At 41.8% G+C, this 23,465-nt stretch overlaps 1 long non-coding RNA gene across 1 annotated transcript in view; it reads right to left on the bottom strand.

Annotated features, from left to right (window-relative positions):
* Positions 1 to 23,465, bottom strand: part of LOC141103464 (uncharacterized) — a 45,599-nt gene that overhangs the window by 13,383 nt on the left and 8,751 nt on the right. Inside the window, exon 2 of the long non-coding RNA XR_012235326.1 lies at positions 19,941 to 20,092. This is a non-coding gene — a long non-coding RNA (uncharacterized lncRNA). The remainder of the gene's footprint in view (positions 1 to 19,940; positions 20,093 to 23,465) is intronic.

Below are 23,465 nucleotides of genomic sequence, written 5' to 3' on the forward strand. Positions count from 1 at the left end.
ACTACTCAAAGGTGATTTGTGGCTGTTATGGATTGCGTTCTACTTTTTGCAATGCCTTATTAGATAATATGTTTTCATGAAACTTGTAAATAGATTTTACCTTTGCTGACGATTTGATATGTTTTTGTTCCACAGTGCTACCGCGGCAGTGAAACACTGCGCCCGTGAATATAAGACTTGATACTTTTGTGTCTGCACACAAAATGATAATTCTGATTTATTTTTCCTAATTCTAGGAGGGCAATAAATAAACAGAGATTTTATTTTCTTAATCTCTTAAAGTCCAGTAACACAGTTGCTTGAATGCAATGAATCCTGTCATTTTGAAAGTTAAATGTTATTTTTGTCTAGGTAGGTTGCACCACATCAGGGCTTTTCTGTATAAACACGTAGGCCCTGCTCAGATTTATGATGCTATTTTGAATAACGAATGCAATAAAATTTTCTCCTAAACTAGAATGGCCTGATTGAATGTCATGTTTTTTTATGCTGTCATTCATGCATAGGGTTTATGTTTTGTCCCACAGAAGTCAATCATCACTCAAAAAAATAGGGAACTAGTGAGGCTTATTCAGTAAAGTTTGCAAAAAAAAAAAAAAAAGGAATGAGTCTGAGTTGCTAACGCAATTTTAGATTACTAAAGTCAGTTTATTGAAAAATGAAGTCTTAGCCCGGGTTCACACATGTGCGGTGTGAATTGAAGCTCAGGTTTCACTGGGAAGATAAAAATCAGTTGTTCAGAGATTCCTCTGCGTTGTAGCTGCAGATCAGTGAGCAGGGAGAGGGGGGAAAGGGGGAGGTGTAGTGAGGAGAAGGTGCGTTCCCATAGAAGATAATGGGCTTGTAATTCGCACTGCAATGCCCAAAAAACGCACACTTTTTTGTGCACTGCGCAGTGCGAATGCAACGCACATATGTGAACCAGATGCATTCATATGAATGTATTTTAAAATGTCCTGCGAATTGGATGCGGTGTAAGCCGCATCTAATTCGCATAGGTGTGAACGGGGCTCATAGATAACCACTTTTTTTGACAGATTAAATAAACCTAGGATTGTAATGGCACAGTCCAAATTGGTGCGACACCGCATTTGCGGTGCCGCACCAATTCCCAAAAGAAGTTTCTGTACTACTTTTGGCGATTTTCATTGACATCTGTGCAGAAACCCGCACAGATGTCTCTGAAATCACCCCCGAAGTCGGGACTGACATGCAGGAATGAAATCATGCGAATTCAGCTGAACTCGAACAATTTTATTCCCGCAGTCAGTGTGAACCTAGGCTAAACCGCAGACATAAAATATGAACAAAGCATATCCCTCTGTAGTGTGTACTTGTCTCAATTAAGGGCACTAAGGGGGAGATTTACTAAAACTGATGCACACAGAATCTTGTGCATAGTAACCAATCAGCTTCTAATTTCAGCTTGTTCAATTGAGCTTTGGCAATAAAACCTAGAAGCTGATTGATTATTATGCACAGCTGGTGTCATTTCTATCTGTTGCCTCATTTCTCTGATATCGGAATGAGTCACTTCTGACAAGTTTTCCTGCCGTCAAGAAAAACATGGTGACAGGGGAGGGTACTCCAGCAGATTGACATTCTCAGCTCTGTTCCTGTATGCTGTGTAAAGGGGGGGGGGGGGTCCCTTTTCTCCAATCAGCTCTCAGAGCTCTTCTTACTGAGCTCTGAAGAGTGTAATTTCAGCTCCCTACCCCCATTTGTATGAGAGTTCAGACAAGCTTTCTAAATTCTGGACTGGACGGATGTAGAGAAGAGAATACTGCAGATAAACAGGTACAACTTATGTAGGATTTGTTTCATCTCTGTGCATCACCTGAGGCCAGTCACTTCACTGGGTATATGTAAGGGTTTACAACCACTTTAACAAGCAAATTCAGTACGTGTTAACTATTTGACTTGCAGTGCACACCCCTTTCCCCAAGCCAATGGATTAGCCTTAGGGCCAGTGTCAACAGGCTTTGGGTTTGTGTTGATAACATCAGCTTTACACACTTTTGAGATCATTCAGAATTCATTGACAAGTGTATACGACCTCCTTCTGACCCGCATTTCACTTGCTTTCATCAGGTTTTGCATTTATGTAGACTTGTATAGGAATAAAAAACCCATATGACGCAAACAAAATCTTATTGACACAGGTCCTTCGTATCAGACATCATAGGACAAGGCAATTGAAATTTGGGGCAGAGAAGCTGATAGGGACAATTTGCCCACTCTGTACACCTATAAACAGCTACAAAGGAGGGGCAAAATTATCATCCACGTCTCTTAGTATTTTAGTTCTAGGTTACCTGGATTGCTCTGTGCTGCTCCTGACAGTCTTGGTGCTCCAGGCCAGGGCGGGGCAGGGCAACCCGTCAATCACCAGCCGTTGATGGGTAGATGGCTTCCCTTCCTTGCTGGCCCCCAGAACCTGGGCAGGAGTGGGGGGTGGTAATTACTGGAAATGATCCCCAAATTTTCCTCCTGCAGCCGGCTTCTCCTCCTCTCCCTCCCACCTGCATTCTGCTGTTGCAGGAGGAAAATACAGAGGATCAGTTCCAGTAAATGCCGCTAGCTTTCCCTTCTCTCCAGCTGGCTGCATGCGGGGGATCATTTTAAGATGGAGAGCGGTGGAAGGGGTTTGGAAAATATCTTATTTACCGGCCCCTTCTTTTTCTGAATAAAAAAATAATAATAAAAAAACTACTGACACATCCACTGCCTTAATGACATGTCCACTGCTTTGCTGACACCACCCACTGCCCTACTGACACCATCTCTTCTTTACTGGCACCGTCCCCTGCCATACTGACACTGTCCACTGCCCTGCTGGCACTGTCCATTTTTAAGGTGGGCTAAGTTTATATTTTTACAGTGACATTTGTTTTAATACATTTTTCTAAGTTGTCCTTACTATTTAGTTAGGCCTTGCGAAATAATTCCTTTTTTTTTTTTTTTTTTTTTTTTTTTAAAGGGTGCTGAACCCCTGGTGATCATTGATCTTTTTCATGTGGTTCAGGTAGATCTCCACATCTCAAAGTTTGCCTACCCCTGCTCTAGGCTATGGCCAATATTTGTAGATGTCCTGTCCTGCAAATAAGGGCCCCCTTTAAGTACAGTAATACACAAAAATCAAAGGAATTTGTTATAAATTGAACTACTAAGCTCTATTGTTTCTGTTTACTACACTTGGTAGGTGCCCTTTTTTTTTTACTATCAATTACAGCTATTCTGTTCAAAAAAGGCAGGGATATGCAATTAGTGGACCTCCAGCTGTTGCAGAACTACAAGTCCCATGAGGCATAGCAAGACTCTGACAGCCACAAGCATGACACCGAGAGGCAGAGGCATGATGGGACTTGTAGTTTTGCAACAGCTGGAGGTCCGCTAATTGCATATCCCTGAAATAAGGTAATATCAGCAATTAAAATCACCTATTTAGTTCTGACTGAAGTCGTCTTTTGCCTGACAGTGGGGGTACATATCAGAAGTGTCTATGAGCCTATGGCATCGGATAGATTCTATCCTGTACAGGTCAAATGACAGCTGGAATCTGGTTACTATGGGGATAATTGTCTTCTGTAAAGACACTTAAAGGAGAGCTACAGGCAAACACGTGTATTGAAGACTAATTACCTGTGTCTACATTTTGTATGCGCTGTTTGGCAGAAAAGCTCATTATCGCTCAATTTCGTTCTGCTATAACCCAAAGGGCTGTTTTGAACCCAGTGGTTTCTGTAAACATATGTTTTAGTTTGTGTTATCTGTTACACATGTGGATACACCCAATTGTAAAAACAGCAAGACAAATTGGGACTTTGTATTAAATGTAAAACTTCAGCACAGGCATGTCTGAAGCTCCCATTCAGACGATTACTGTTCTTTCATTGCAGGTCCTCTGTTTGCTCTTGTCCCCTCAGCTAAAGAGAAGTAAATAGTATGAAGTACCTGTATGTAAGTCAGTTTGTGTTTCAGCATTCTATGCACTGTAGTTTTGGATGCACAGTGGTTGCTCCCAACACTAGTGAGTGTTGTTAGGAGAAGGGCTGCTCATTAACCACTTCAGCCCCAGAAGATTTGGCTGCTGAATGACCGGGCCAATTTTTGCGATTCAGCACTGCGTCGCTTTAACTGACAATTGCATGGTCGTGCGACGCTGCACCCAAACAAAATTGACGTCCTTTCTTTCCCACAAATAGAGCTTTCATTTGGTGGTATTTGATCGTCTCTATGGTTTTTATTTTTTGCGCTATAAATAAAAAAAGAGCGACAATTTTGAAAAAAAAATGCAATATTTTGTACTTTTTGCTATAATAAATATCCCCATTTTTTTTTTTTTTAAAAAAGCTCATTTTTTCTCAGTTTAGGCCGATATGTATTCTTCTACATATTTTTGATAAAAAAAAATCGCAATAAGTGTATATTGATTGGTTTGCGCAAAAGTTATAACGTCTACAAAACAGGGGATAGATTTATAGCATTTTTATTATTATTTTTTTTTTACTAGTAATGGTGGCGATCTGCGATTTTTATCAGAACTGCGACATTATGGTGGACACATCGGACACTTTTGACACATTTTTGGGACCATTGGCATTTATACAGTGATCAGTGCTATAAAAATGCACTGGTTACTGTATAAATGCCATTGGCAGGGAAGGGGTTAACACTAGGGGGCAATCAAGGGGTTAATTATGTTCCCTGCTACGTGTTTCTAACTGAAGGGGGAGGGGACTGACTAGAAGAAGTGACGATCGTGGGTCCTAGCTAATAGGAACACACGTTCTGTGACTGCTCTCAGAACAGAACAGTGATTTGTGCGTTTACCCACACACTTACCTGTTCTGCCTCTTGTGCTCGCGATCGCTCGTGGCTGGAGGTCTTCGTGACCTTTGCCCCTGAGCAGCAGCGTGTGCATGCGCCTTCGGCGGCGCGCGCAGGCCTGCTATCCCGATCCCATGAGCCAACATATAGCTACGACTGTTCGCAGGATCGTGCCGACCTGCCGCAGTAAAATGACGGCGGCTGGTCGGCAAGGGGTTAAGCCTAATGCAAAGCTTGTGTCACAGCTGCCATAGAACAAACATGGAGTTATTGCTGACATATTTTTCTGTAAATGCCATACTTGCCTGAGACCCAAAACAAATAGGCAAAAGTATTTTAACCTTCCTGAGTTACATACTGATTGCAGATGAGTGACACACAGATAGTACTGAAGACAGTAGGTTAGGGTGACAGCTAATGAACCAGCATTTTCAGAAGGAAGTCTGCTATAGCAGCCTCTGTATTTGTGGGATAGGCACAATTAACTGCTGCAAAACATTAATTTAAAGAGGAACTGCAGTCTGCTCACATAATCTGTAATAAAAACATTTTGCCATTCTGAAGCCTCCCTCCAACCACTTTGTATATTATTTTATATATACTGTGATTCTGTACTTGCCAAATATGCTGCAGAAATCTCCCTCCACTGAGTCTGGCTGCTGCCATTTTAACTGTGGGCAGCTGAAGCTGCTGCCTGTTCACTTCTTGGATTGACAAAGAGGCACACCTCCAGCTCTACAACCCTGCAGCTCTGATTAGCCCTCTTATATACAAAAATCCCCCCTCCCTCCCTGGCAAAATCTCACGAAAGTAAGAGAGAGCTGTGCATGATGTCATAAGCCTAGGCTTTTTACCAGACAAGAAACATGAAGTGGGCTGTATAAGGTATTTACTGGCAGAAAAAAAGTTTTACTATCCAAGGTTAAAACAATAAGGGCAGAAGATTTAATAGATGGAAAGATTAAAAAATGACTTAATGACCGCTTTAACACTTGCCGCCCGCCGGCTGTCATATGACGGCCAGGCGGCGCGACTCTCGTTCTGGGAGGGCGTCATATGATGTCCCTCCATTTAAACAGGGAATGCGCGCGATCGTGTGCATGCATTCCTGTTCCTTCAGTGGCGGTGTGTCACGGAGACACCGCTCGCCACCGAGGGTGGTGAACAGCCATTGAGCATGGCTGTTTACCACTTGATCGGCCCTAATGAAGTCACGGCTGATCACAGGTGGTACCGCCCTACTTTGCATGAAGCATGCGCACGATCTAGAGCGCACTAAGCGTGCACATCAGTGGTGGCCTGTTCCCGGGAACACTGCTTGTCACCGACGCTGGTAAACAGCCATTGGCCGGCTGCTGTTCACCACGTGATTGGCTGCAATCCTTTCACAGCCGATCACTAAATGTCAACAAACCGCAGTAACGAGATATTACCGTGTTCTCCTCCTCACACACCGATCGTGTGTGAAAAGGAGATTGTGGTAACATCTCGTTACCACTTACAGTGTACAACAATCACACTGATTGCCCCCCCCAATAAAGAGGACCTGTCACCACCCATCAAAGTACCTTGCACAGTTCATCTGAGTACCTGTCAGTCCATATGAGTACCTGTCACAGCTCATCTGAGTACCCGAGTACCTGTCACAGTCCATCAGAGTACCTGAGTACCTGTCACAGTCCATCAGAGTACCCGAGTACCTGTCACAGTCCATCAGAGTACCCGAGTACCTGTCACAGTTCATCCGAGTACCTGAGTACCTGTCCCAGTCCATATGAGTACCTGTCACAGTTCATCTGAGTACCTATCACAGTTCATCTGAGTACCCGAGTACCTGTCACAGTCCATCAGAGTACCCAAGTACCTGTCACAGTCCATATGAGTACCCGAGTACCTGTCACAGTTCATCTGAGTAACCGAGTACCTGTCACAGTTCATCTAAATACCTGAGTACCTGAGTACCTCTCACAGTCCATATGAGTACTTGTCAGTTCATCTGAGTACCTGTCACAGTTCACCTAAATACCTGAGTACCTGAGTACCTCTCACAGTCCATATGAGTACTTGTCAGTTCATCTGAGTACCTGTCACAGTCTATATGAGTACCTGAGAACCTGTCAAGGTCCTGATGGGTACCCGAGTACCTGCGTACCTGTCACAGTCCCTATTAGTACCTGTCACCGCTCTTCAGAGTACCCGAATACCAGTCACCAGCCCATCAGAGTACCCGAGTACCTATCTGTAGCCCATCAGAGTACCCGAGTACCTGTCACCAGGCCATCAGAGTACCCGAGTACCTGTCACCAGGCCATCAGTGTACCCGAGTACCTGTCACAAGCCCATCAGAGTAACCGAGCACCTGTCACCAACCCATCAGAGTAACTGAGTACCTGTCACAAGCCCATCAGATTAACCGAGTACCTGTCACCAGCCCATCAGAGTAACTGAGTACCTGTCACAAGCCCATCAGAGTAACCGAGTACCTGTCACCAGCCCATCAGAGTAACCGAGTACCTGTCACCAACCCATCAGAGTAACTGAGTACCTGTCACAAGCCCATCAGATTAACCGAGTACCTGTCACCAGCCCATCAGAGTAACTGAGTACCTGTCACAAGCCCATCAGAGTAACCGAGTACCTATCACCAGCCCATCAGAGTACCCGAGTACCTATTTGCAGCCCATGCCTCATAGAATATACGTTGGGGTGTTTGCTTTCCAAAATGGGGTCATTTTGTGGGTAATTCCACTGTCCTGGTGCTCAAGGACCTTCAAAAGTGTGATAGGTAGGAATGAAATGAGATGTGTAATTTATGCTCCTAGAATGCCTGAAGGTACTACTTCAATGTTGGGCCTCTGTATGTGGCCAGGCTGTGTAAAAGTCTCACACATGTGGTATCGCCACACTCGGGAAGAGTAGCAGAATGTATGACAACTTTGTGTAAAAAAATGCGTTTTCATTTTTTTCCACATTTTCCAAAAACTTTTGGAAAAAAATGAACCGTTCAAAAGACTCATTATGCCTCATAGATTATACATTGGGGTGTTTGCTTTCCAAAATGGAGTCATTTTGTGGGCAATTCCATTGTCCTGGTGCGCCAGGGCCTTCAAAAGTGTAATAGGTGGTTGAGAAACGAGATGTGTCATTTATGTTTGTAGAACGCCTGAAGGTGCTACTTCGATGTTGGGCCTTTGTATGTGGCCAGGCTGTGTAAAAGTCTCACACATGTGGTATCGCCATACTCGGGAAGAGTAGCAGAATGTATTTTGGGGTGTAATTTGTTGTATGCTGTGTGTGAGAAATATACTGATAATTTGACAATTTTGTAAAAAAAAAAAAAAAAAAATTTTGCAAAGAATTGTGGGAAAAAATTACAACTTAAAGTGGAAGTAAACCCTCCTATCGTTTTCAGCCAAGGAAGCCGCCATCTTGGCCTCTGTTTAATCTAGAACTGCCATGGTGCTGCACATGTGATCAGTTATGACACCGACCATTGGATGGTTTCACAGTTTGGTTGAGAGCACACCCAATGAGAGTGTTACATTTCCGGCACGTGCCGGAAAGGTAACTGTTTTATGGATGGGTTTACTTCCGCTTTAAAAAAACTCACCATGCTACTTACCTAATACCTTGGAATGTCTACTTTCTAAAAAGTGGTCATTTGGGGGGTATTTGTACTTTCCTGACTTGTTAATGTCTCAAGAAATGAGATACACCTGATGTACTGAAGGCCTGATCAGATGTGATCAATGATTTCAGTGATTGGCACCATAGTTACCATAGTTTGTAGACTCTATAACTTTCACAAAGACCAAATAATATACACTAATTTGGGTTATTTTTTACCAAAGATATGTAGCAGTATAAATTTTGGCCAAAATTTATGAAGAAAAATTACTAATTAGCAAAATTTTATGACAGAAACAAAGAAAAAGGCATTTTCTTTCACAAAATTTACAGCCTTTTTTTATTTATAGCACAAAAAAATAAAAAACCCCACTAGTGACTAAATACCACCAAAAGAAAGCGCTATTTGTGTGAAAAAAACACGCAAGTTTCATGTGGGTACAGTGTTGCATGACTGAGTAATTGTCATTCAAACTGTGAGAGCGCTGAAAGCTGTAAATTGGTCTAGGCAGGAAGGGGGTGTAAGTGCACTGTATTGAGATGGTTAAATATATTTTTCAGTAGCCCCAAAATAATATAAATTCACTTCGTATGCTTCAAATGCCTTCACAAACCCAGGTATTACCTTGTAAAGGTAGTGACGACATCAGCCTGAGCAGCAAGCAGAGCTGTGGTCACAAGCCTTTGACAGAAGCTGGCTTCTGTCGGACCGGCTGCCATACACACGGGCTAAATGTCAGACGGTTCCAAATTGAACAGGTCGACATTCTACCCGTGTGTGCTAGGCCTAACACTAGATTTTTTCACAGACCTGGAAGAAATACACACAGCACACCAAGATTCAAGTAATACACACGATTGGAATTTCCATCAGAAAAAACATGGATGGTTTTTCCGACGGAATTCCGCTCAAGTTTGCCTTGCATACACAAGACAAAAGTCCTCTGAACTTTCAACCACGCGGTGACGTACAACACTATGACGAGCCGAGAAAATGAAGTTCAATTCTTCCGAGCATGCGCGAATTGTTTCCGAACATGCGTGATTTTTTGCGCGTCCGAATTGCATACAGACGAACGCATTTTCGGATAGGAACTTTTCCTGACCGAAAAATAGAGAACATTCAATCTTTTGCTGGCTGGAATTCTGCCAGCAAAAGACTGATGGAGCATACATGCGGTCGCATTTTCCGACAAAAAGCTCTCATCAGAGTTTTGCTGGCGGTATTTCCGATCGTGTGTACGTGGCATTAGAATACGTGTACGTGTGTATTTAAACGATATTTGGGTTAGGCTTTTATTCCACTTTAAACTATATCTCCAGTATCTCTCTTCTTCCTACCTATCCTGCCTAACATTTATTTAGAAAAAAAGATCTGTATACTTACCTGTTTTTTTTCTGCTCCAGTCCATTCATGTGATCCTGCAGCTCCGTAAGGAAGTACTTGACAGTGGCTCGGAATTCCTGGAGTTGTGACCTCACCCATAGGTTCCCATAGCCCAGCCGTTGTCAGCGATCCTTTCCCTCCCCTTCAGCAGCTGCTCACTGACACAGGGGAGCAGGAGCTATGGGAACATGTGACTTGACCAGAGTGGATTAAAAATAGGTAAGTATGCAGGACTTTTTCTTATATAGGATAGGTACGTGGAGGGGGGGGGGACATTTTTAAGAATGGATAAAGTTAGGGCTTTTCTTCCACTTTAAGTGGTGGCGACGGTGGTTTTTGTTATTAGCAGTTCAAAGACTGCAAATAGGCTATCAGCCTTGAGATCTACCCTGTTTCCCCTAAAATAAGACCTAGCGTGATTGTCGGTGAGGGCTGCAATATAAGCCCTACCCCCCCAAATAAGCCCTACCCTGTTTCCCCGAAAATAAGCCCTACCCTGAAAATAAGACCTACAAGGACTTTAACTAGGGCTTATTTGGGGGGTAGGGCTTATATTGCAGCCATCACCGACAATCACGCTAGGTCTTATTTTCGGGGAAACAGGGTAAGACACACCAGTGACGTAAAAATATAATTGTTTTTACAGGACAACAAAACATCTGCAATGGAAGAATATGTAAAGCATTCTGTTGCTCCTCACACAATAAAATCAATATTTCTGTAGTCTAAACCTTCCCAGGAAGCAGCAGTGTCTGGTAACTGAATAATTAAAATGTACCTTGTTATTATGCGTAAAGCCCCATGAGTAACCAGCGTATTTACTATACATCTTATCTCTAAAGAATGGTCAGTACAAATACAAATATAAGGTGTTTGAATTATTTTTTTTTGTATACGATTGCATGATTTGTCCAAAACATAACTGCTTTGTTGACAGGTGTCCAAGGGTAATTTTCAGGTAGAAAATACAGGTACATATGAAATATGACACAGTCCATAAGCTTATCATATAGAACAAAATCCCATTCATACTTTGCCATGGTGTGTTGTGTTAAGATGTGATATGTTGCACATTAAAGCGAAATTTTTTAAAAATTTAAATAACAAACATGTCATACCTACCTGCCCCAATTATCTTCTTCTGGGGTCCTCCACCAGCGTGCCAGGCTCTTCCTCTTTGGTAAATGCTCCCTCCTGAGCCGCCTTGCCTTTGTCTTTTGACACAGAGCTGGTAGCTCGGCCCCGCTCGCTCTGCACAGACTTTGATTGACAGCAGCGGCAGCCAATGGCTCCTGCTGTTATCAATCTGCCCAGTGAGGAGGGAGGCATCGGTGAGAGACACTGCTCTCGTGCACATTGCTGGATTTGATCGGGCTTAGTTAAGAAAAGGGGGGGGGGGGGGGGCTGGGGGGAGTTTTTCAGCACAGAAAGGTTTTCACCGTAATGCATGGAATGCATTAAGGTAAAAAAACTTAAAGGGGTTGTAAAGGCAGAAAGTTTTTTATCTTAATGCATTCTCTGCATTTAGATAAAAAAGCCTTCTGTGTGCAGCAGCCCCCCTCATCCCCCCTAACACCTACCTGAGGTCCCTCTCTGTCCAGCGATGTCCATGAGTGTATCAGTTGTCCGAGATTCTCCTACCTGATTGGCTGAGACACAACAGTGGCGCCATTGTCTTCCCGCTGCTGTCAATCAAAGTCAGCAAGCCAATCAGGGGAGAGAGGGGTCAGGTCGGGGCTCCGTGTCTGAATGGAAACAGGGAGCTGTGACTCGGCTTGTGTGTCCCCATAGCAAGCTGCTTGCTGTGGGGGGCACTGAACAGGAGGGAAGGGCCAGGATCACAGAAGAGGGACCTTAGAAGAGGAGGATCTGGCCTGCTCTGTGCAAATCCACTGCAGGGTAGTATAACATGTTTGTAGTTTTGTTAGGAAAAAAAAACAAGACTTTACAATCACTATAAGGCTTTAGAACCACTTTAATACATGTTGCATTCATTCAAAAGAATGAGCTACCAATGCACCAGAACGAAAAAAAAGCCTTCCAGCAATGTGTTTTCTGATATAACACACCACAATTGAAATGTGTAAATGGGCAATTAAAAAGATTTTCAAAGTTAACATGAACCTGTGCTTTGTCCAAGTGACATTGCCAGTACATCTGGGTGTAGAAGCTTTTACTACTTTACTACTTCTACTCCTTTCTACTGTGCGACAGCCAGGCACCCAGCACTTCAGTGTTGATTTCATTGCCGAAAATATTAGGGTACTGGAGATTTTAGTCGACTAAAATACGACTAAAAACTAAAACAATTCAGATGACTAACAAACTAAAATGGCATTTTAGTCAAAAGAAACAAAATCGAAATTTGAATTCAAAATGAACACTGCCCTATACCATCAATATAAAGTAAGGGGCATCTACTACGCTGCTGAAGTAATAAATGAAGACAAAGTTTTTTTCCTATTTTTTTAAAAAAATATTTAACATTGGTAATATATTCAGGTATATATATTTTAAAGTTGTACTTCTGTTTGTCAAAAAGCAATATTTTTGTTTGTTTATGAAACTTGTTTTTTTTTTTTTTTTTTTTTTTTTTATAAAGACATTATATATCACAATGGCTAAATCTGTGTTTGTAGTGCATGTTCAAACCATAATACCATAAATAATAACATGTTATTAGATATTTACTCCAGGAGTATATAAGGAGTTTGGCTAGAGAAATGCTTAAATAATGCATTACAATTTATTAAACCCATTTGATTTTAGTCGACTTTAGTAAAAATACTATGACTAAAACAAAATCAAAATTTGATGTCAAAATTAACACTGGGCACATGGGGTAAGGAGATAGTTCTCAGATCAATGTAAGCTCCATGTTGTGTCTTGAAGCTTTCATTTCAAAGGGCTTTCCTCTTGCTCCTATGGGCAAACGGAGTGATGGGCAAAGGTAGGAATATTGAGCTGTTGGACCGGCATTAAAGTGAGCTTCTTGCTGGTAATGTCATCAGCCTTGTAGCTCTCTTCTGACTGGGAAATCTTCTAATGACTCAATAAAACAAAAAGTAAGACCACTGGCCTTGTGCAAAATCTTCAAAAAAAAAATCTTTTTAAGGCCCCTTTCCCACGGGCGGATAGAATTCAGCTTTTAGCAGCGGATAGATCAAGTTATCTACCGCACCTAAACTCACACAATGCTTTCCTATGGCCCCATTCACACACTGCATTTAGCAACGGTTTCATTACATGGGGTTTGGTGCGGATAGAAAAAATCAATTTGACTGCGTCCAGGACCGATTTATTGCAGCTATCTGCACACAACTGCAGGTAATCACAGTTCAAAAGAAGAAAGGGGTTCCCCTAAGCGGATTTTTCCGGCACTTGCACATCAGAATATATATAGTGGAAAGGTACAAACTCATATAAAGAGTAAAAACAGTATTTTATGTAAAGATCCTCATGTATTAAAAACATTCAAAGTATTACAAGCAACGAATACATTGTATATTGTACACAATTCAGAAGAGTTTTTTGGAAAGAGGGAGTGTGTTCCTTGTAGGATGGGACTCTATTCAAGTCCAACGCGTTTCGGAATACCTTATATGTCAGTCCTTCATCAGGGGCATAGTTGAAAAGAGGAACTCATCTAAATTAATTGAAAAGCATAAACGATAAATTACCTTACAGGTCTATATGTGAATATACCATTAGTAGGTTAAATGATTAATTGATCGCCTACCTTTTGTGTTATCGTTGCTTTCTTTAGAATAACAGATAAAAACCAAGAGGGAGAAGCAAAGGTTGCTTGGGAATAGAGTGGCAGTTGGGTATAATTTGTGTATGCGAAATGCTGTACTCTAGATACTCTACCACTATATAGTATTTCCCCAACTGGGGGTATCTGGCATTTCACCTACCCTGCCCGTCCCGGATGCGTACTGGCCGAGGCGGTGTACTGGAGCGAAGGAGGACAGTCCTATAAATGGAATAAAAATCATTTGTGTATGTGAGACTTCTATTAGGTATTAATCAAATTTACATAGATAATTAATGAATAGAGCCTATAATGTGCATGACTGATTATATTAATAAATTCTATTCTAGAATCTACTTATTTATTTTTAAATGTATTTGATATTCCATTGTAAATAGACATGCATTGGGTAAGTTATTACAGAATTATATAAAGCAAGTGTTGCAGCCTCCATGGTGTGGGTGAGTATGAAAATATTTTTAATATTTTTGACATAATGAAAGTAGCAATATAATGCTGTCATGTGTTGGACTTCCACACCAAAATATATGTAGTGTTATGTAGTAGTAGGAGGTGCAGGTAAATAGTCCTAGATATATTATCAAATTAACTTTGATATTGTGTTCATGATATAAAGCTATGTTAGATTTGCAGACCTGGATATTATTGGGAGCAGCCAAAGTATAGCAGAAAACACAGGCATGCTTTCATGGGTAATAATGAGTGTGGGAAACATTGCAGTTTCAGTTTTTTTAGAATTTAAAATAAACAAAAGAAATAAGTAAATAAGTAAGTTTCAGAAACATTGAAGTTTGGGTTTCAATAGGAATAAGATTGAATTACACAGGTAGATCTGTACCTTCAAATAAAGAGTAGTTGTGTTTGTCCGGCCACGCATCCCAGCATCCGGCGGGTATGACGCCTGAGCTGGGAATGAGTGAAGCCGGTGTATATGTAGGATGGGCTTCAATCAGCCGGCGCAATCATTGCGCACAGCTGAATTACGAAGCCCATCAGCTGGAGAGTCCCGGTATCGCTCCCCGAGACGGGGATGCGCGGCGCCGTCCCTACCGCGCATGCGCGAGCGCAGTTACGTTGGGACGGGTCACGCACACCCATCCCACCGGCACGGAATGCCTCACCGGCGGACTACGCATGTCCGCCGGAGTGGCAATATGGAGGTGAGGGGCGTAGATGTAGTGTCGTCCTGGTAACCTCCTATGGCGCCGCCCAGAAAGAAACTCTGGGCGGCTTTCCGTGCCGGGCAACCGCCAAAGTCAGATGCACCCTCTATTTTGTTTGAAATAGAGGTTGTATATAGAGTAAACAAGAGACAGCAAAAATATCGCATATAATTCAAGAACATTGCAAATTCAAGTATGTTTGATTGGTTCTTATGATTGCGCCGGCTGATTGAAGCCCATCCTACATATACACCAGCTTCACTCATTCCCAGCTCAGGCATCATACCCGCCGGATGCTGGGATGCGTGGCCGGACAAACACAACTACTCTTTATTTGAAGGTACAGATCTACCTGTGTAATTCACTCTTATTCCTCTTAAAACCCAAACTTCAATGTTTCTGAAACTTACTTATTTACTTATTTCTTTTGTTTATTTTAAATTCTAAAAAAACTGAAACTGCAATGTTTCCCACACTCATTATTACCCATGAAAGCATGCCTGTGTTTTCTGCTATACTTTTGCTGCTCCCAATAATATCCAGGTCTGCAAATCTAACATAGCTTTATATCATGAACACAATATCAAAGTTAATTTGATAATATATCTAGGACTATTTACCTGCACCTCCTACTACTACATAACACTACATATATTTTGGTGTGGAAGTCCAACACATGACAGCATTATATTGCTACTTTCATTATGTCAAAAATATTAAAAATATTTTCACACTCACCCACACCATGGAGGCTGCAACACTTGCTGTATATAATTCTGTAATAACTTACCCAATGCATGTCTATTTACAATGGAATATCAAATAAATTTAAAAATAAATAAGTAGATTCTAGAATAGAATTTATTAATATAATCAGTCATGCACATTATAGGCTCTATTCATTAATTATCTATGTAAATTTGATTAATACCTAAGAGAAGTCTCACATACACAAATGATTTTTATTCCATTTATAGGACTGTCCTCCTTCGCTCCAGTACACCGCCTCGGCCAGTACGCATCCGGGACGGGCAGGGTAGGTGAAATGCCAGATACCCCCAGTTGGGGAAATACTATATAGTGGTAGAGTATCTAGAGTACAGCATTTCGCATACACAAATTATACCCAACTGCCACTCTATTCCCAAGCAACCTTTGCTTCTCCCTCTTGGTTTTTATCTGTTATTCTAAAGAAAGCAACGATAACACAAAAGGTAGGCGATCAATTGATCATTTAACCTACTAATGGTATATTCACATATAGACCTGTAAGGTAATTTATCGTTTATGCTTTTCAATTAATTTAGATGAGTTCCTCTTTTCAACTATGCCCCTGATGAAGGACTGACATATAAGGTATTCCGAAACGCATTGGACTTGAATAGAGTGCCATCCTACAAGGAACACACTCCCTCTTTCCAAAAAACTCTTCTGAATTGTGTACAATATACAATGTATTCGTTGCTTGTAATACTTTGAATGTTTTTAATACATGAGAATCTTTAAATAAAATACTGTTTTTACTCTTTATATGAGTTTGTACCTTTCCACTATATATATTCTGATGTGCAAGTGTCGGAAAAATCCGCTTAGGGGAACCCCTTTCTTCTTTTGAATCAATTTTTTGGATGTGGCACGGCCCTTTGTTGTGAACCTAGGAGAGCTAGTTACTCTCTTATGCAGGTAATCACAGTGTACTATTTCACCTGCAGAAAGCAACGGCAACAAGGAAAGAAAAACAAAAGGAAGCACATCAGAAATGGCAAGAATGTTCCAACGCAGCTAAACGCAGCTAAATGCAGCCGCATGTAAACGCAAGTAAATGCAGCTAATCGTAATATACAACTGCAAGTGATCGCTGTGCCTGGAGTCCTGGAATTTCAAAATAACAAAACATGCTTTTAACAGCAGCAGAACAGCCGCCCGTGTGAAAGAGTTCTAATACTTGTACTCATAGTTACATAGTAGGTGAGGTTGAACAAAGACACAAGTTCATCAAGTCCAACCTATGTGTGTGATTATATGTCAGTATTACATTGTATATCCCTGTATGTTGTGGTTGTTCGGGTGCTTATCTAATAGATTTTTGAAACTATCGATGCTCCTCGCTGAAACCACCGCCTGTGAAAGGGAATTCCACATCCTTGCCGCTCTTACAGTAAAGAACCCTCTACGTAGTTTATGGTTAAACCTCTTTTTTTTCTAATTTTAATGAGTGGCCACATGTCTTGTTAAACTCCCTTCCGCAAAAAGTTTTATCCCTATTGTGGGGTCACCAGTACAGTATTTGTAAATTGAAATCATATCCCCTCTCAAGCGTCTCTTCTCCAGAGAGAATAAGTTCAGTGCTCACAACCTTTCTTCATAACTAATATCCTGCAGACCCTTTATTAGCTTTGTTGCCCTTCTTTGTACTCTGGTGCCCAGAACTGGACAGAATACTCCAGGTGTGGCCGGACCAGAGTCTTGTAGAGCGGGAGAATTATCGCTTTATCACTGGAGTTAATCCCTTTTTTAATGCATGCCAATATTCTGTTTGCTATGTTAGCAGCAGCTTGGCATTGCATGCCATTGCTGAGCCTATCATCTACTAGGACCCCCAGGTTCTTTTCCATCCTAGATTCTCCCCCAGAGGTTCTCCCCCTAGTGCAGTGTTTCTCAACTCCAGTCCTCAGAGCGCACCAACAAGTCATGTTTTCAGGCTCTCCATTATTTTGCACAGGTGATTTGATCCGTTTCACTGCCTTAATAATTACCACAGCCATTTCATTCGAGGGAAATCCTGAAAACATGACCTGTTGGGGCGCCTTGAGGACTAGAGTTGATAAACACTGCCCTAGTGTATAGATTGCATTCATATTTTTGCCACCCAAATGCATTATTTTAAATTTTTCTATATTAAACCTCATTTGCCATGTAGTTGCTCACCCCATTCATTTGTTCAGATCTTCTTGCAAGGTTTCCACATCCTGTGGAGAACTTATTGCCTTGCTTAGCTTATTATCGTCCGCAAATACAGAGATTGAACAGTTTACCCCATCCTCCAGGTCGTTTATGAACAAATTAAATAGGATTGGTCCCACCACAGAACCCTGTGGGACCCCACTACCAACCCCTGACCATTCCGAGTATTCCCCATTTATCACCACCCTCTGAATTCGCCCTTGTAGCCAGTTTTCAATCCATGTACTCACCCTATGGTCCAAGCCAACGGACCTTATTTTGTACAGTAAACGTTTATGTGGAACTATGTCAAATGCCTATTACTGACCTCTATACACTGCCTTACCTATTACTGACCTCTACACACCACCCTACCTATTACTGACCTCTACACACCACCCTACCTATCACTGACCTCTACACACTGCTCTACCTATTACTGACCTCTACACACCACATTACCTATTACTGACCTCTACACACCGCCCTACCTATTACTGACCTCTACACACCGCCCTACCTATTGCTGACCTTTACACACCGCCCTACCTATTACTGACCTCCACACATCGCCCTACCAATTACTGACCTCTACACACCGCCCTACCTATTACTGACCTCTACACACCGCCCTACCTATTACTGACCTCTACACACCACCCTACCTATTACTGACATCTACACACCACCCTGCCTATTACTGACCTCTACACACCACCCTACGTATTACTGACCTCTATACACTGCCCTGCGGTTGTGGTGAACTTACAGTGCAGACCCTTTTATTTAAATGTGTTGCGTTTGGTGAGCGGTAGTGCAGGCTTGTGGGGGCCCCAGTGCATTACTTTGTCCAGGGGCCCATAATGCTATTAAGATGGAGCCAAATATGTAATTTACCAGCCTCTTCCTTTCCTTGGACACAGTAAGCAATTGTAAAAACATCATTAAAAAAATGTAAAAAAATAAAGTAAAAAAATATATATATTCTTTTTCAGCAGCCCTGGGCTTTCCTGTCCTGTGAGCTGTAGCTGTGCGCTGGGTGAGCGGTCCTCCCGTCCCATCCTCACTGGTTCTCTAGACTTCCGTGCCCTGTGATGCTGGAAGCTGAAAATCTGAAAATCAACTAATTAAAAGTGCTAACTGCCAGTGAAAAAAAAAACACACACAAAGGAGTTCTCAAGAGGGATATGGGAGTTCGAATAAAAAAAGACTTGTCTGGAGATGGGCTTTTAAGTATGACAGCTGGGCAACTAACATTTTTAGAATAACACATTATCAATGGCAGATTACATATTTTTTGTCTTGTAACTACCAAAACATAGTAGTTATAATTTCCTATTCATAGTTCTTTAAAACTGGAAACATGCTGCCATCTGGTGGAAGAAAAATAGATTAGAGTTTATTACAGTTGAAATGTTAGTATGCTTGCTTTTAGCTAAAAAGTTATAAACGGACAACCTTTTTGTATACTGAACATTAAATTTTGTATTCCTTATTTAAAATGGAGCTTTCTGAACAAAAATTGTTTACCAGTGGATTTCATTGGGGTAAAACCTTTACATTTTTATGTATGCTTATTGCATACTTATTACACTTTTCGGTATTTATTACCCCTCAGTGAGATCATACATCTCTCCCTAACTATGCTTTCATTATTCTTTTTTTCTCACAAGACTGGTGCCATATTTTTTCAGTTATTATCTAGGATCATTATCTATTTCCTGGACTCCAGATGCCGGAGATAACAATGGTGAAAATCCTGATGTCTGAGCAGTAGCTTGTATTCTTGGCTGTGCACACAGCTCAGCACTCCCTGCTCCTGCCCCTCTGCAACCAGCTAGTGTAAAAATCTATTATTCTCACATAGTTCAGTCTCCTGTGATCTGACAGTATAAAAATCAGAGCTTCACAAAATTAGCCTCTTGCTCTTACTACACATTCTGTGACCAGCCAATGTAAAAATCTATCACACTTGAATTACTCAGACCCCATCCAGCCTCTCACACTGTCAGTGTGAAGATCCATCGCGGTCTCCCAAATTTTAGCTCCATGTTAATGTAATATATATGAGAAATAATTGGGGGAAGGAAGACAGAACAGGCTGCCTCCTGCCCACAGCACACAAAAGACATAGTCGAAAAGTACATTTTTAAAGCTGACTTTCAGTTAAAAAAACAAAAAACAAAGTCCAGCCTTTGCTGCAATATTCACTTACAATCCAGTCCTGCAAAAATGTATCACCTCCACTAGATGGCCCTGTTCTTCTTGGCTCAATGACAGCCAGCGTAATTCAACCCACTTTCTGTGACTCCTGGCTGTCAAATCTCTTGGGATGTGTCATCATTCTGGCCTAGGATCACAGTCCTACTGCAATAAATAGAGATTACACATGTTGAGTGCAGAAAGGGCTTGTGATGCCAAATAATAAGTTAGAAGACTCTTGAAAACAAACGGGTGTAAAGGCATACCTCTCAACTTTCTGAGATGGGAATGAGGGACACCTATTAGCAAAAGTATGTAGATATGGGGCACACCCCCTGCCACGCCCACCTTAAAGGAGAATTGTATAAAAAAAAAAAAATACTTGGTTAAACCCATAAGTGTTGTTTTTACCACTACTATTCCTTTATATTGGCTTTTGGATTTTACAAATGCAGCCATTTAGAAATTGGATGAAAGGTTTAGCACTGGAAAACACTTTTTGATAGATAAATTGTGCATTTTATATACAACTATATAGATCAGACCAAAATGAGGGACAAATGAGCAGGAAAGAGGGACAGAGGGACTTTGTTCCAAATGAGGCACAGTCCCTCGAAATCAGGGACAGTTGGAAGCTATGTGTAAAGGAGGGAGAAAGGTATGCATACGTTTATTTTTTTTTAAATGAATGCTGGGTGGGGTGAGTGGTCAGGGACATTTGGCTAATATATTGCTGTATATTATGATGTGTCAGGAATTTATTAATACGAGCTTGGAAAGTTACTGAAAGGTCTGCTTTATGTTGAGTAAATTTAGTTGTCTGGGAAAGTTGATTTAATGAGGACTCAGCCCCCTTGAAAGGAATCTTTCATTGACCTAAATCTTTAAAAAGCAGAGAACTAATCTGTATCTAATCTCACTTTCCAGTAATTACTACAACTGAAGAAAAAGATATAATAATTAATCTGGACCTCAAATAGAACCTCAGTGGAACTGGGATAGCAATATGTGTCTCTTTTATTTCTATAATTTTCCATATCAGTAAGCAAAGCGGATATAAAAAAAACACAGTCCTAATTGCATTACAAAAATAGTCCCAATACAGTCCCAAAATAATATAACCACATTTATGACGAAGTTGATAGGAAACCATTGAAGCCTTTATTACATAGATGGCCACTACTTCAATATACATGGTTAATTTTATTATACAGAATTAATAAAGTGCCAACAGTCTGAGCAGCATAATGGAGGGAGACAATTCAGAATGGAGGGATCATGTCATAAAACCCTCAGTAACAAATTGTAGAAGGAGCACCTACCTCACAAGCAGCACCTACCACAATCTTGTCCCTGGTATCTCTGTCTATAGGGCGGCTCTGCTGCAGGGTCTTCCTGGGGCTACGCTGACCTACAGATGGGGGATATGATAACTTCCACACACTGACACTAATCTGCACACAATCCGATTGACCATCTCCTTCTCTATCAGCCAATCACTGCCTTCTCAGAGGAGATGAGAGCATAACCACACAATGCAGTCTGACACGATGTACCAACCGACCATACAGGCACTGGTGATCCAATCCATCCACACACACCAGAGAAATCAGAACCCAGACTATTCATTTTATTCACTATATTACCAAAAGTATTGGAACACCCGCCTTTACACGCACATGAACTTTAATGACATCCCAGTCTTAGTCCGTAGGGTTCAATACTGAGTTGGTCCGCCCTTTGCAGCTTTAACAGCTTCAACTCTTCTGGGAAGGCTGTACACAAGGTTTAGGAGTGTGTCTATGGGAATGTTTGACCAATCTTCCAGAAGTGCATTTGTGAGGTCAGGCGCTGATGTTGGATGAGAAGGCCTGGCTCGCAGTCTCCACTCTAATTCAATTGAATATGAATTCAGGGCATTCGGCACAGACAAACGTGACAGCTGTTGGCTGTCAATGGTTGCTAAGGAAACGGAACCCGCTGCGTCCTTACCATCTACTGATATTACCAGTCCATTCGCTTACATGGGCAGGAATATAAGCAAATAAGGATGGGGGGAGCAAAGGTGTCAACACTATCCCCACCCCTAACCTTATATAGATGATGAGAGGTGGAGGAGCTGTCACTTGGCTATGGGTGGTTTCAGGATTGGTGGTGCGCCGGGTCATGGGGGGGGGGGTGTTCTCGGCAAATCGATGGGAGGCATTGTGATTGATGATGGATTTCCAAGGAGGGACATTTCTTTGGGATTTTTATTTTTTGGGGTGTCTTTATTGCTAGGTGACAGGGGTACACGGGGGGGGGGTATCTGGGAGCTCACTTATTATTGAAGGAGCTTCCAAATTCAGATAAGCCCCCACACAGACCACAGACCCTTCCAAAGACCCCCAAAATACACAGCAGAATCTTTTTTTATTCTAAACAAGAAGTCGACAATGAAATATCATTTGCTGACAATTTTTGTGTGTTATGTATGTGTGTGTGTGTTATATGTGTAGTGTGTGTGTGGTGTGGTGTGTGTTATGTGTGTGTGTGTGTGTGTGTAGGGAGGGGGGTTCAGAGGTTATAGTTGAAGAGAACGGCAATAGTGAGATGTGGATGGATGACTGCACTCTGTACCTAGCACTCTTGAACCCTTTCACTCTGTACATAACGCACTTCAGAACCGTGCACTGTGCCTAACACTCTCCTGCACTCTGTACATAACACACACTGAACCCTGCACGCTATATGTAACTTCAGAACCCTGCACCCTGTGCATAACACACTCCAGAGCCCTGCACTCTGTATCTAGCACTCTCCTGAGCCCTGCACTCTGTACATAACGCACTCCTGAATTCTTCCACACTTTGTGTAACGCACACTTCCATAGTTTATTCAAAATCATTTGTAATGGAAGCTTTTTATTCTTATTTTTTTAAATGACTTTGCTGGGGTTTTTGTATGCATCAGTGAGAATCTTTCTTTTTGCCACAGTGCACGTAGCATGCCGCCGGTCGCTTCCTCCCATAAGTGTCCCTCATTCTGAAGTTCAAAAGTTGGGAGGTATGGATCATCACGGATCATCAACAAAGTTGGCTGCAGCATTGTACAGTGTGCAGTGTGAGTCAGCTGTCACTGTGAAGAACGGAGCCGATGCTTTCTTTCTGTGTAGTTCCGGCTCTTCACAGGCAGAGTGATATGAAATGCACTCTGCCTGTGACAGATAAAGGAAGCATCGGCTCTGCCCTCTACTGCAGCCGCATGCTGCAGCTTCCTGTCACACTTCCGAGTCTCAGAGGAGCCAGGCAGGAGTACACACGCCAGCAGTAATACCCACCAGCCCCAGCAGTACCCACACCAGCATTAATACCCACCAGGCAGTACCAGCAGCACCAGAGTGTGAGTGTGTACATTTATATATATTTATTTAGTTTTTTTTAGTTGTATGATTTAGTGGTGAAAGTTATTAGTGCCCGGGCCCCCCAAGTTTTGACTGTAATATCTTATGTGTCCCACTTATATATCAATCTTAGAGTTGCCACTAGTTCGAGGAAGT

This window comes from Aquarana catesbeiana, linkage group LG07 (genome assembly GCF_042186555.1).
Source record: "Aquarana catesbeiana isolate 2022-GZ linkage group LG07, ASM4218655v1, whole genome shotgun sequence".
Taxonomy (NCBI): domain Eukaryota; kingdom Metazoa; phylum Chordata; class Amphibia; order Anura; family Ranidae; genus Aquarana; species Aquarana catesbeiana.